At 40.5% G+C, this 15781-nt stretch overlaps 1 long non-coding RNA gene across 1 annotated transcript in view; it reads right to left on the bottom strand.

Annotated features, from left to right (window-relative positions):
• Positions 1-1642: 1642 nt before the first annotated feature.
• LOC140500579 (uncharacterized) overlaps positions 1643-15781 on the bottom strand; it is a 61598-nt gene continuing 47459 nt past the window's right edge. Inside the window, exon 4 of the long non-coding RNA XR_011965795.1 lies at positions 1643-15051. This is a non-coding gene — a long non-coding RNA (uncharacterized lncRNA). The remainder of the gene's footprint in view (positions 15052-15781) is intronic.

Below are 15781 nucleotides of genomic sequence, written 5' to 3' on the forward strand. Positions count from 1 at the left end.
GATGCCTTCCTGTGGGGTGGATGTGACATAGGGTTCTTGAAAGTTAGCCTAACTAAGAATAAGCTAGAGAGGTTTCAGGTACCCACTAAGCAAAAGATCGTCTGCCTCAAGGGCCTGCTCTCCCAAATTCAGGAAAGTTCATTAGAAGAAGCTTATCTTGTCTACCAGTTCAATTCAACTTAACAAGTATTAATATCATCCTCATCCTACCCTCCAGTCTCCAGGCTTCTTCACTCCTGAACCATTCCAGGCATCCCAGTTCCTACATGAGCACAGAACCAGCCTACTTGCCTCCTGACCTCTTCATTCAGTGCCTTGGGATAACCCCATGTTCAGACTTTTGACCTTCACCAAGTCTTCAAAGGCTTTCCCCTACCTGATCCAATACCTGGTGTTTGTCCATTTCAAAGAAGTCCAGTGACATCACAGGTGATGTCTTGACTTGAGCCTGAACTGGATTTAAGGAAGGTAGAGTTGCACAACATTGTCAGCCTCACTCTCTTCTTGAGTCACCAAAGGCTAGAATAGAACAAAAGTCAGGCTCTGGCCCAAGAGGCAGTGGATGACCTTGGCATCTTTGATGCCTGACCAAGCTCCAGTGCTCCATAGTGCCTTCTTCAGCTGCCTTCATGACCTGTTGGAACAAATTGCTCTCATCCACCCTTGTCTTCACCTACTTGAGAGGCCTGTTGGTTACCCTTCACCTGGTGCAGCCCATCTGCTGAGATGGTTTTACTGGGGTGTGGACACTGTATATGCCACAGTTTCCTGGGGGAGGGCCTGTTTGAAGTAGGATCAGGAAGACTGTGCTGAATTATTATCATTTCTTTTAACGAATGAATTATACCATATGCCAAACATTCTGCTAAGTATTGAGTATGCAAGTCCAAAAGTGAGACAATTTCTGACATCAAGGAGTTTACATTCGAATAATTGGAGACAAAGTTTGGGGGGAGGAATGAAAAGGCACCTGACAAAGGCAACTCTCCAAGCCCATCAATCAGTTGCAGAATTACATTTGTGATAAGAGTTTCCTCTTTAGGGACCTCCCTAATTACTTGGTGACAGAACTCTGAGACTTATTTGACTTCTCCATCACTGAGATGAGGTCCAGTAAGTTCATCACTGGGAAAAGCTCATCATCCGGCAAGATCCCATCAGCCTTGGTATTCCATCTCAACGGCATCCCTCTGATTAGAGGATATGGCCCTGAACACCAAAGTCTCCATTTAAGGAGGGAACTCAGCTCAGAACATCTCATTTTTCACCAGGCTGTACTACCTAAGGACTTTGTTGACTTTTCTCCTAGGTGGTATAATCGGACTCAGGAAGAATCCTTCCTTTTGACACTAACCAGCTGGGTTGACCTTGGACAAATCACTTAACCTCTCTCAACCTGTTTCCTCATCCATAAAATGAAGGTAATTAATAGCACCTGCTTCCGAGGGTTGTTGTGAGGATAAAATGAAAGAATATATGTAAAGTACTTTGCATATCTTAAGGTATTATACAAATGCTAGCTATCGTTATCATTGCTACTACTGCTGCTGCTACTACTACTACTACTACTACTACTACTACTACTACTACTACTACTACTACTACTACTACTAGTTTCACTCTGATCCAATTGGAGGGAATGTTCATCCCAATGAAACTATGGACCCTAGGAGGAAACAAACTGTTTATACCTCTGTCATCTCCCTCACAAGGTCTTAGTAAGTACTTTGGAAATCTCCAAAGATCTCTAGACTGGTGAGTTATGTTTATTATCCAAACACTAGTAGCATACATCTTTAGTTTACTTTATACTATAGTGATAGAAACTAACCATAGGTTAACTCGCTAGCTTTCTGTGGCGACAAAGCAAACCTCAAATAGATCAGTAACATCATCAATTAAGGGTTTCCCTTGAATCATACAGATTACAACCCATCCTGTAAAACTAGTCTGTCTTTTTCCAAGTTAACCACAGGAAGTCTACCCAATGTGCTAAAGGACCAGCGGTGAAGCTCTCTGTCCAGTTTCTCTGGTGCTTTAAATGCGGCAGCACTCCTCTATAGAAATGTACAGTCAAAGGCATAGTTTTTGTAGGAGACGGAACTAAAAAACATGTAACAGGAAGCCAAATGTCCAATTCAGAGTCATTCCAAAGTTGCCATTTTGAATTCTTGGCTATACTCTGGAACCCCAGCTGCTCTAATGGAGGGTCCTTAGTGATCAGTCATGATTTATAATCAAGGATTAATTAGTTCTCAATTGGCCAACAGCTGTTCACCGGTACACCATTTTGCAGTTCAAGAATCCTACAATTTCTTTGAGCTTTTCCAACTGTGCAGACTGGCTATGCTATAGAGATGCACAGAGTTATTTCCAGAAAGCATCTGACCCAAAAGGGGCTCATATCCCTTTGCAATTATTTTGGCTGCTGACAGCTTCCTATGTGAAGTAAAAATTAGGAAGGGAGTTAATGAATAGATTTCGGTCATTGGTCAGTATTTATTAAACCCTTCCTTTGGTCCCAGGTTTATTAAGAGCCAATTCTCTATCATCAGTGCTGGCTTATGTAGTACCTTCTATGTGCAGGGCCCTGTGCTGGAAACTGGAGGAGATACAAAGTTTAAATTGAACATGGGCCCTGCCTTTCAGGAGCATATAGTACCAAAAGGAGATATGATGCCAAATTAGATAACTTCAATACATAATATCATAAGACAAGTTCATTAAAAAGGTACAATGTAATGATATGTAACATCAGTACCAACTGGGGGAGGGGACCAGGGAAGTTTTCCTAAAGGAGGAAGCATCTTAGCTGGGCTTTAAAGAAAGAGCAGGTTGGGCCTGGTGACCCACACTTGCAAAACCTGCTAGGCTGAGGCTTAATGGATCAATTGAGTTTGAGAGTCCTGAACTCTGGTAGACTAGGCCAGTGGGTATTCACAGTAAGTCTGGCACAAATATAGTGGGGGAAGGTGGGGGGAGGAGAGAGGGAAGTGGGAAAGACAAGTTTTCTTGAGGAAAGGTGAAATAGTCCGGGTTGAAAATGGAGCAGGTCAAAGATTCCATTCTGATCAGTAGCGAGATCAGATCTATGAGTGGTCCCTGCACTTCCAGCCAAGGTGAGATAGGGAGATCCTGTCTCAAAAAATAATAATAATTAAATAAGAACAAAAGGATGATAGACATTCAGTAGGACAAGATGGGGAATGGGAGCATTTTAGCACCATGGGACAGTCTGAGCAAAGACACAGAGGAAGGAGAATATAGTGTCGGGAACAGAAGATTGTTCATTTTGCCCGGAGCATGGAGTGAGTAGACTGTGTCTGGAGAAGTACCAGACTGTAATGGGACTTCCACAGTTCAAGAAGCAATAGAGAGCTCCTAAAGACTGTTGAGTAGAGAAGTGATGTGATCAGATCTATGTATAGGAAAAATAATTCTGATATGAAGGATGGAAAGATTCTAATAAGCCCTGTTTGAGATATATTGAGTTTGAGGTATGGTAGCACAGCAAAGAGACAGAGGTCAGAGTAGAGGTTAAGTCTTAGAGATAGTTATATCAAGGCAGAATATGAGATCTAAATATAACATAGAATGCCCATCTTTTGCAACCCTGAGCAATTTCAAATTAGAAATTCCAAAGCACAAACCAGACTGTGCTCCATTCCTACTTTTAGTTAGCCATGGTGTGTAGGCTGGGTTATCACACCTGAGCAAGACTGACCCCCATATTGTCAGATCATCCATATGTGACTGCTAAGTGTCCTGAAGGTATACAAGACTTAGCACAAAGCAATACGCCGTGTCTTTTCCTAAACATGCTCTTGCCCAAACACACTCTTTCCAAAACCACATTCCTATGCTTTGTTCTTCAAACCTACTCTTTGTTCTTCCTTCTACCTAACTGGTAGGCTTGCCCTTGCAGCCACATATTCTCTCCAGTAACTGAAACTCAAAACAATCCTCCACACCTGACACCCTGTGCTCTCTTTTGGGGTATAAGCCCTACTACACACCCACCTGCCTTGTTTGATGCCTCTGGGATACTGAGGCACCGGGAGCCGCATGACCCCCAGACCTCTAAGCCTGTTTTATGAATTGGTTACTCTGATCCTGAAAACACTGATACTGGTTTTTCCAGATCTCCTCCAATCTTTGTCACCTGTCCCCTAGGCTGGGGATTATGATTGAAAAGGAGTCAAGGAAACATTAAAAGCAAGGACCAAGAATCAACAGTGCTGCTTCTTTAGCCCTATTTTTTGGTCAGTCTCCAGTACAACCATGTGCATTTTGCCCTCCTTGTTGCTCTCTGAATTTAAGAATATGCTTTCAGTCACCTAAATTATAGAAACATGGTCAACCTGTCAGATTCTAATTGTCCAATTCAGATTGCCCACCTTATGGAGGATTACAATGAGTATTAATTCACAAGAAATCATGTACTACAGGTGCTGAATGAGACACATTCTCAACCATTTGTCTTTGTTTAGTCATTTAGGTCTTTGTGGTTTGCCATTTCCTTTTCCAGCTTATTTTACAGATGAGGAAACCGAGGAAAACAGAACTAAGTGACTTTCCCAGAGTCACACATAGCTAGTGAGTGTCTAAGGCCAGATTTGAACTCAAGAAGATGAGTTTTCCTGACTCTATGCTTGGCCCTCTATCTACTGTATCACCTAGCTGCCCCAAAGCAGAAGTACTGGTGTTTCCACCCAGTTAGCCAATGAATTGACTTCTTTTGCTTGATTATACGTATCTGTTATAAGAGACCTTCTGTTTGGAGAAGTCCAGGTAGTGAGTTAGCAGGCAATGAAAGATATGCTCCCCAAAAAGCACCATTACTAAATTTTTTAAATGATATTAGAAAAAAAAGTGAAAGGGACACAAATAAGAGTAATATTGTTCCAACCTTATTCCATTTTATGGAGGGAGAGGGTAAAGATAAAGAACTGGCCTTGAAGCCAAGATGACCCTTAAATCATTCAGCAGGAAGGAACAGGGAAAGCCACAGAGAATGACATAATCCACGGAGAAAAGGGAAGACTGGATGGGGAACAGGATGTTCTAGTAACTACAGCCTAGTAGACAGGAGATGAGCTGTCCAGCCGTGGCCCTGAGAAGAAGAAACTCATTAACTGGTACCCTGGAGTAATGCCCAGCAGTAAGACTAGCCAGGGAGGAGAGGAGAGAGGAGGGAAGAGAAAGAGAGAGACAGGGACGGAGAGACACATAGAGAGAGAGAAACAGAGACACAGACACAAAGATGGAGAGTACCAGATGTGATACAGCAGATGTGGAACAACACATGTGATGTGTAGTTGGGGAGCAGCAGTCACATTATGCAATGACCAGATAAAGGCCCAGACAAGAGCAGAGAAACTGAGAGAGAAGTGGGGAGCCACAGAGATATGATGTCTAGTGGAGGAGTAGCAGAGACATTATACAGTGACTGGACATGCAGACCCAGCCATACAGGCCCAGAGGAAAAAGTGGAGCACCAAGGCATTTCCTTCTCACCTTTGAACCCTCAACCCTAACCCCATGACGCTAGTTGCCCTCTCTAAAAAAATCACTTCTCATCTATTTTTATATACCTATGAAAGTATGTGTCATCTCCTCTAACTAAACTGTGAACTCTCTGGAGGATAGTTTTTGCCATTATCTTTGCATAGCTAGCACCTAGCTGAGAACATGGCAAATAACTGACGATTGATTACTTGATTAGAGCAGTACAGTGACATCCCCACAAGATATCAGAGGTATGAGTTATCCCTTAGAACAGGTGCCCTAGACATTCATATTTAATGTGTGTCTTCTTCCATATTTGCCCCAGACAAACATGTTCCCTATGTTTGTGCCCCATTGGACAAATCTCATTCCTCCCACTGTATGTGTGTATTTTGGAAAACTGTGTCTCAGGTTGGTTTGTTAGTTGGTTGTTTTTTGGGGGGAAGAAAAAAGGAGTTGGAGTACTCTATTAATGCTTATTTCTTACTAAGCTAATTCATTAAATAATTTCCATCTGAACTAATTGTGTCCTTTGGCTGAGCAGTAAAAGGATGCACATTTGGGTGGGTTTATAAGCTATAGCAGTTGGAGTAGATATGGATTCATAGAGTATCTGAACCTTGTGTAGCCTTTCTGGGTACCCTATATGGGGGTGCTGTAGGTGTAATGCCCCCATTACCCATCCATTTCCTAACTCACTCTTATCACTCTACCAAAGCCATTATTTTCTACAACGACTCATGGGCCATGTAAATATTAGTCTTGGTTTGTTCTGGGTGTTTGCACAGCTATCTATGTACATTCAGGTTGCCAGGTTTCAGTCTGGAGAACACAGCCTTAAGTTCAGAGTGGACAGGGCGGGGCAAGAGAAGAGTGTGCGGTGCTATCACCATCTGGTCCAGTGCAAATACAGAATTTCCACATCTTGACACATTGAAAAACAGTACAAGCAACTGAAATCTAGGGCAATCTTTTAGAGTGTATAGTTGGCAGCCCTCATGTAAAGTAAGACTGAACAATTCAGAACCTACTAATCTGCTGGATTATCTAGAAGAAAGATTCCACTAAGCAAATTAATAAAGTAAATAGAGTTATTAGGTCAATGTTCCATCTGCTCTAGAGAATAGTCTGTTTGAAAGCATCTAAGCAGGATATCTTTGTATGGACACCAATATTCCAGCCCTTCCATGATCTCACTCACATGGGTGTTTTCTCCAGCGATACAGATCTGCAACCCCACCACACCTTCTTCAGTGACTCTTGTATATGTTTTCCAAGAGTCCACCAGAGTCAATCCAACAGAAGTGCCAAGGGTCTTTCTTGACACATGAAGATATCAACAGAGTATGTGAACTGTCCATCAGTTTTCCATCACTCTCATTCCATCTCTTTAAATTATGCATATTTCTTTACACAGCCTAAGATGTCTTTGGAGGTATCCTTTCCTCAGCTCTTTCCTCACAATTCCTGTTTTGCAATGTGCTAGAGTGTGTTCACACTCACTACTGTCCCTATGTTGTCCTCTGGTTGAACTTCAACTTTAATTCTTAGTCATACGACATCACAATAACAACAATAATAACATTAATAGCTACCATTTATATAGCACTCACTACGTACCAGGCACTGTGCTAAGTACGATTTTTATCTCACTAATCCTCACAACAATTCTGGGACATAGATGTTCTTACTTTCTCCTTTTATAGATAAGGCAACAGAGGCCACCAGAGGTTAAATGACTTGCCCAGGGCCACACAACTAGTGAATGTCTGAGACTGTATTTGAATTTAGGTCTTCTGAGGAGTTCAGGACCAGCACTCTATCCACTGTACCACCAGAAGAATTTTAGCATTAAAAATATGGGCCTTTATTTCAGGAATAAGCTTGGGGTCATTAAAAGAACTATGCAGTTTTCCAAAGGGCAGTCCAGCCCCCTCTCCTTCTCATTCTGTGTCTAATTCATCTTTTTATAATGTCTAGATATGTGTTGATCGATGAGGTCTGTAGAATCTGGGCAAATAGTCTCATCCACATGATTTTTCCTGTATGGATAGTTGGGCCAAACTCTGAGTGATCATGAGTCTCATATAGGAGGCTCTGTAATGCTCTGAGACTTCATGCAATTAGCTCAATGGAGTTCACAAAGAGGTTCATCCAAAGACCCTCACCATCTAGAGCAGGGGATCCTAACCTCATTTTTTTTGTCATGAACCGCTTCAGCTGTTTGATGAAGTCTTTTTATTTCTCAAAATAATGCTTTGGAATACATAAAACAAAATACATGAGATCACAAAAGAAATCAATTACAGTGAAATGCAGCTATCCAAATATTTTGAAAGTGTTCATTGTTGTGGTTGTTTAGTTGCTTTCAGTCTTCTCATGATCCCATCTAAGGTTTTCTTTGCAAAGATACTGAAGTGGTTTGCCCTTTCCTTTTCATCTTGCAAATGAGTATCTGAGGCTGGATTTGAACTTGTGAAAATGAGTCTTCTGGATTTCAAGTCCAGGGCTCTAGCCACTGTGCCACCTAGCTACCCTTAAAGTGTTCACATATCCCAAGGTAAGCTTCCCTCTTCTGCCAGGACTTTGCACTGGATTTCTTTCATGGCATAACTTACCATTTGAATTAGCATACCACTCCTTGTTTTACTTTTCTCTTAATATTAATGATCAAACGGTCATTGAACAAGATTATCTCTGTTGTTATTTCTTTCAAGGAAATGGGAGACACTTCAATGAAGGAGAGCTCTTTAGTTTTGTTTTACTCAATCACATACTTTTTTTAAAAATCATCAACTACAAGCATAGTGGGATCTTTTATTCTTTACATCTCTCAGTCAGTTCTAAAATGATAAAGGCATGACCTGCTGTGGAATATCACTTGCAAATGATTGCTTGTTCTTTTCTAACTTCCCCATCCAGGATATCTTTAATGCATGTATAGATCATTCTCACGTCCTAAACAATGGAATCTACAGAACAAATGTGTTCTGTGCCTACTTTGTTGACTCCAGCCACTTTTCCAGTCTTTGTTTTCTTTAGTGCCATTTCTGCTTCCTTGGTAAGCAGATCTGGGACTGCAATATTGAAGTCCAAATGGGGAAGTTGGACTCTCCCAAAAGGGAAAAATAGAATTTGTTAAAATATCAATAAATAAAATATCAATAAATATCAAATATCAAAAAATAAAATATCAATAAATAAAATATCAAAAATATTGCAGATCTTTTCTGTCCTTCATTTGTTTGTGATCCATCCAGTTTCACATCTAGATGCCCTCAGAATGACTTTGCTTAGTAGGGTCTCTCAGTCTCTAGGTTCAGGCTCTAGGATCTCTAGGCTGTCTTTAGGGATAGAGGTTGGATCTGTGATTTCATTGTTAAAGGGCACTCCTAGATGAGCAAACGCTCTCTGATGATGTAAGTGGGCACTTTTTCTATAACTCATCATCTTAGAAAGTTGTTTTCCCTCCACTGCATCTCATTGCTTCCTGAGATGATACTGCTCATCAATTTACACAATCCTTCTCTTTAACAAACAAGTTTATATTCCATTTCAGTGTTACTCTTGGCTGTTGCATCTTTGAGGTCAGTTGTTTGCTAAGGCAGATTTTAGGTTGCTTTGGTCTCATGACATGGCACAGTGGATGGAGTGGCAGACCTGAAGTCAGGAAGACTCATCTTTGTGCATTCAAATCCAGCCTCAGACAATAAATAACTAGCTGGGTAACTCTGGGCAAATCACTTAACTCTGTTTGCCTTAGTTTCTCATCTGTAAAATGAGCTGGAGAAGGAAATAGCAAGCCATTTTCTTATCTTTGTCAAGAGAGCCCAGAATTGGGTCACAAAGAGTCAGATACAACTGAAAAATCTGTTGTGAAAATAAATTTATACTGATTAAAATTCTCTATGAAATTGTCACAGTCAGGTTTGATATCCTTTTCTCCCTCTATTGCCCATTTTCAACACCAATACAATGTCTACTTTTTAAAAAATAGACTTTTTTAAAAAGTGCATGTCAAATTGTTTTCTCATTTTTGTTCTTTTATCTTCATAATAATGAATGTCTTTGCTCTAACAAGTTAGTTGTCTGACTGTACACACAGTTGATTCAGGAATGACTCCCAGAGTGGTTAGTCATTTCCTGACTTCAAAGATAATCATTTCTATTTCTGTGGTATTATTTGGCACTCTCCATGCTCAGTGCCTTTGAATTTTTTCAAAAAGAAAGATATGCAAGTGTGAGGTTTCTATGTTGTAGAAACAAAGACTGGAAAAGCAGCTGGAGTTGACCAAGTAGACAACGTCAGTCTTTGGACATCATAAAACCAAGGGTGACAATTCCTTACAAGGAGAATTTATATGTCACCCTTACATTTAGTTGCAATTTGGTCTCCTCCTCTTATTTATAGTAAAAAATGTTAAGACTGAAGTAATTCAATTCTTCCAGCACTTTGCCAATTCACTCGCTGATTATTGGACAAAGATCTCAAATTTAGAGTACCAACTGTTAATGTTTCTAGACAGTTTTAAAGCTATGTAATTCTCACTAAATATAGCATTCAGGAATGAGGCAGCTTCTCAGTGAGCAGATGTCTCCCGCTGATCACAAATGGAACTGACACACATGGGAAGGGATTTGTACAAATCCAGCCCCACTGATGTGGACAGATAGGTGGTGCTATGGTTGGAACACTGGGCCTGGACTCAAAAATACCTGAATTCAAACCAGGCCTGAGACACTTACTAGTTATGTGACTCTGGGCAAGTCATTTAACTCTGCTGGTCTCAGTTTCTTCATCTGTAAAAATGAGCTGGAAAAGGAAATGGCAAACCACTCCAGTATCTTTGCCCAGAAAACCCCAAATGGGGTCACAAAGAGTCAGACATGATTGAACAACATTACAATCCCCACTAATGAAGGATTCAAGGCCTATGCCCTATGATAAGTCATCTTTCTTTATACACAAGGCAGCATAGTACATTTTAACCATATGTACACGAATGGGCATGTTGATAACTGCAGTCCTTTGTGAATTCATGTCAATTCAAAAAAATTTAGTTAGCATCTACTGTGTGTAGAGCACCATGCTAAGCCCTGAGGCAGATAAAATGTTGAGATGATAGTCCCTACCTCAAAAAGATAGATCCAGAGACTTTTTTCTCAATATATTCCCTGTCTTTGAACTAGTCCGGCAAAAAACAGCTTCCTTACTCTCAAGGAGGGCACATCCTAGTGGGGAAGGCAGCATTCTATACAGAGAAGATATATGATATAAATGGAAGATAATCTCAGAGAGAAGGCATTAGCAGTGGGAAAAGGTAAGGGAGGAGACAGGGAAATAAGGATTCATTAGCCTTTGGTGAGTGTCTAACAAAGCTGTCAGAAATTAGGATATGTTTGGTCTTGTTGGTTTGGGGGGAGTTTTGTTTTTCTTTGTTTTTGTTTTTGAAACCACCTCTCACTTTTGTCCAGAATGGGAGTGCTACAGCCATGGATGCCAATCCTGTTACTGATCAGCATGGAAGCCTTGACCAGAGGCTGCTGGTAGTACAGCAGAGTTCTGGGACTGAAGTCAGGAAGACCAGAGTTTAAATCTGGCCTCAGACCCTTATTAGTTGTGTGACCCTGGTCAAGTCACCTAACCTCGGTTTTCTCAACTGTAAAATGGGGGTCATAATAACACAGTGTTGTAAGAATTAAATGAGATGATATTAGCTTAGCATGGCACATAGTAGGTACTAAAAAAATGTTTATTCTCTTCCTACCAAATTTGGGCCTCTATGTCTAGCAAAAATCAAATTAAAATTTGAAAACCAAGTACTAATTATTAGCATTCTCTGATACCCTATCACTATCACTACAGAATAAAAAGAGGCAGCAGAGTACCCTCTGAGGGCCATTTTGTATTTTTATTTGTTTTATGGGTTGCCATGGCCAAAGAATTCTTCAACAAGTAGTCAGCCTTGGTGATGAGTGCCTCTATATTTATATAGGTTGGTCCTTAGAAGGTAAATATTGTCTCAACAACACAGATGTGTTATACATGTGACCAGAGAGACAGAGCAGGTTTGAGACAGAGTTGCTCTTGCCTTAATACATGGAGATGCTGTTAGAGAAAAAAGTTTGGAATGAGAGTTATGGGGTAAAGGAGAGGTCCTTGAAAAAAAGAAACATTCTGAGAGAGTCTCACTTCAGGGTCCTGCAGAAATGAAAATCTAGTACCAAAGTACTTCCCCATTCATTTATTTACCCACCTATCCAACACTGAGTACCTACTTTGTGAAAGGCACTGTGTAGGCATTCACAAAAATAACAGACAGAATAAAGGTACTATTATGAGGTCTTGATTTCTTTGCAAAGCCTAGCAGGTAATTTTGTATTAGTAGTCAAGGAATCTTGATTTCATTTCTGGTTCAATTTGCATAAAAAAGAGGTGAAAAGTTGAGCATGAGACATCTCCTATGCATCGAACTGGGGCAAAAGGACCATGGTGACCAGATCTCAAATAAGCCAAAAAAGAGAAAATAGAAAATTTTAAAAAATAGAAAGAACCTTCCATTTCAGAGGCCCTTTCCTCCGATTGGAGGATAGTAGGATCCTCCCAGAACCTCCATTTAAGGAAAAGGCTCATTCCCTACTAGGCTGCACTCCTCCAGATATTCCCATCATTTGATCTGCTCAGCTATCTTCCCCCTTTCCACCCTCACTCTTTTTTGGTTTCTTTTTATATATTGTCTTCCTCATTAGAATATGAGCTCCTTGAGGACAGGAACTGTATTTTTGCCTGTATTTGTATCCATAGCATTTAGCACAGTGTTTGGCACTTAGGAAGTGCTTACTAAATGCATGCTGATTGAGTAACTGACTAATAAAGTTTGTAGTGGAATGAACCCTGAGCTAGAATTTAGGAATTCTAATCAGGCTCTTGGTCTCTTTGCCTGTAAAATGAGATGACCGGATTATATAGTCTCTTCCATGAACTACTGTGAGGGAAGGTGAACACAATAGGTTTACTCTAAATATATCTTATTGCAACCATAGTGGTGTTTGAATTTCTACTTGGCTAACTGAATGATAACCAGACGTGGCCAAATGTGATTAGCGAAATGATATTTATTCATTCATTATATCAATTGTGCTCAAAGGCATTCTGTAAGTTTCACTAGGTATTCTGCAAACTGGGAATGTATACTTTCATATACTGTCCATTCATGAGTCTCCTATGAACTGTATGAAATTTATACCTTCAGATGATTGCTCATGTGCAAGGCTCCCCAGCTCTCCCATAGTGTGATCCTACTCCTTAAGAACAAAAAATATTCCTCTGCCACAAGAAAGAAAGTTTGAGAACCACTAAATTACATCCTGCAAACTGACCTATTTCTGTCTGAGCCACCACTTGAATAAGTTGGTGCCTGCCTTACTTTGCACTTGTTGGTAGAGGATGGTTTAAAGAGCTGTATGGGGACGATATTTTGTTTTCTTCTGTCTGAAGTCCCATATAAAGGTCCTGACTTGAGCGCTTCATGCAAATTCTACATATTCAACCCTACGTAACTTCTATACTATACTTTTAAAAATATATTTAACATCTTCTACATACAGCACATTCTTCTGGTACCCATGAGGTATACATAAGCTAGATGAAACTTAGTTTCCATTACCATGTAATTTATAATCTACTATTTTGCACTGTTAAACTGATCAAATTGAGATCCATACAGCAACAGATTTGTGAATGTAGCTCAGACTCTGAGACTCACTCTCTCAACCCCTACAATCATTGGCAGGTTGGGTTCCTAGAGGAAGACTGCTTACTTCTTCCTTCAGGGTTTTAGGGGTTATCCTTGAGGATTTGGGCATTTTCCCCCTTATACTATTAGACACAAGCCCTTATAATTAACATCTTCTCATTATCAACCTAACATAAATTAGCCTTTATGAAAGATTATTTACTGAGAAGGTATAGCAAGGACCAAAATACAAAAACATCCCTCTTGAAAAGGAGGTACATTCTCCCTTCTACATACCCATCCAGTCCTTAGAGAGAGTAAGACTCAAAGTTAAATGTTTGCTACAAAACATTCTCTCCTCTCCAATCCCTCCACTAACCTAGAGACAGGTGTACATCCAGGTACTGTGAGTCCCTTTCTCCCTTCAAGGTGTCCCCACCGAGTTCTTTGGTATCTCAGGTCAAGTCAGTTGTTCCTGATTAGATGTTTGCCACTACTGGTTTCTGAGGAGACCTCTGATAGCTTTTCTGAGCTTTCAAAGCTTAGGTGGCCAGGGGGAGAGATTTGGCAAGCTGTTGCCAGTCTTCGTGGTTACCTCCCAATCCACTCAAAGGCCCACAGCATTTCTTCTTCTTTGCTCAAAAGTTGCAAGGGAAAAGGATAATTCATCCAATTTCATTGTGTATACACACCCAGTTCTGGCTCCACAACCAATGAAAAGGTTTTTAAAGTTATCATACGATAAGCCAACGGGATACAATCAAAGAATATGCTTATGTACTTTAATGTGGGAAAGGAATTCCCATCAATCTCTCATTTCCAGAAATAGGCTCACCAAACCCCTTCCAGTTACGTTAAGGTTTGTTCCTGGATCATCTTGGAAAAAGAGTTCAAAGAAGAGACACTTGTGGTCAAGGTCAATCCAAGCCCAATAAGAACTTTGTGCTTACAACTCATTTTCTCTCTCTCTCTCTTTTTTTTTTTTTTTATAAAATGGCAAAAGTCAATAAATGGCCACAATAGGGGGGCCTACAAGAAATGGATGCTTAAAGTCTTTAATCACTTGACACTTTCACCTATCCCAGCTAGAGAAAGCACCAAAGAAAGAATAAGAGGAAGAACTAAGATGATACAAATCATATTCTCTAAGCATAAAAGGCAGATGCAAAGGCAGGGGATCAAGCCAACCCTGCCAAAATGCAAAGAGGCTCCAATGAGAAAGGAGGTAGTATTTAAAACTATTGAACTGATGTGATAAGTCATTTTAGAAGCAGCTCCTAGGGAAGGATGGATAAGAGGTGAATCTGTCCCCTACAAAGCCTTGAAAAGACAAGTTGAGTATCCGAAGCCCAGTAAGATTTGTTCCTGGTGGGAGCTATCAAATCAGAATGAAACTTCAGGGTTTTTGACAGTTTATCAAGCCTGAAATGCAAGTCCAATGTCTCCGGTGATCCAGGAGTTAAATCACATTCTCAGATCTGTCAAGTGGAGTCCCCACCGGGAAGAGGTGACATTTACTCTTTTCTCTGAAGTACTTAAGGCTCTCATGCTGGTGTTCCTTCTCAATTCTCTGTGATCATGACAGATACTTAGAGGAGATGTGGCTCTACGGAAACAAAGCTATTGTTTGACAGCCTCCCCCACCCCCATTATCAGAGATTATACATTCAAATGAGTATTGACTTTAAGAGTAGTCATTTTGGTCAACATCAGTGGCTCTTTAGGGATGGCTTTCAGCTGCCCCACCACAAAACGAGCATTCAAGTCCTGGAGAAACAATCCATAACAGGGCAGGGCCGGCCAGGTCCTGGAAGAGGGAGAAGGAAACGTGTCACATCTGATGCTTACAACAACCCTGAGAGGTAGGTGCCATTATGATCCCCATTTTGTAGGTGGGAAGATTGAGATTCAGACAGATCAAGTGACTTCTGCAGGATCACATAGCTAGAGACAGCTATGAAGTGTAATGGTTAGAGTACCAGAACTAGAATCAGGAAGACCAGAGTTCAAATCCAGCCTCAGACCCTTACCAGCTGTTATGACCCTGGGCAAGTCACTTAATCTCTGTTTGCCATAGTTTCCTTATCTGTAAATGTGAGGATCAAGTAAGAGAATAATTATAATAAGATATAAATATATATGAGATAAAATAATAATTATAAAACACTTAGCATAGTGCCTGGCATGTGGCACGTATTGTACAAATGTTAGCTATTATTATTATTGCCTAAAACAGGATCACAAGTACTGTCATAGCCCTTTAAACAATCAGTTCCACAGGACGAAGTGCTGGTTTCCCTAACCCAGTTACAGTATTGTCTCTAAACTTCTCTATGCTGTGGGTTTATTGTTTTCAGTTGTGTCCGACTCTTCATGACCCCATCGTGGTTTACTTGGCAAAGATACTGAAGTGGTTTGCCATTTCCTTCTCCAAATCATTTTACAGATGAAGAAACAGGCCACCAGAGTTAAGTGACTCACCCAGGGTCACACAGCTATTAAGTATGTTAAGATTTGAATTCAGGAAGAAGAGTCTT

The sequence above is a fragment of the Notamacropus eugenii genome, chromosome 4 (genome assembly GCF_028372415.1).
Source record: "Notamacropus eugenii isolate mMacEug1 chromosome 4, mMacEug1.pri_v2, whole genome shotgun sequence".
NCBI lineage: Eukaryota > Metazoa > Chordata > Mammalia > Diprotodontia > Macropodidae > Notamacropus > Notamacropus eugenii.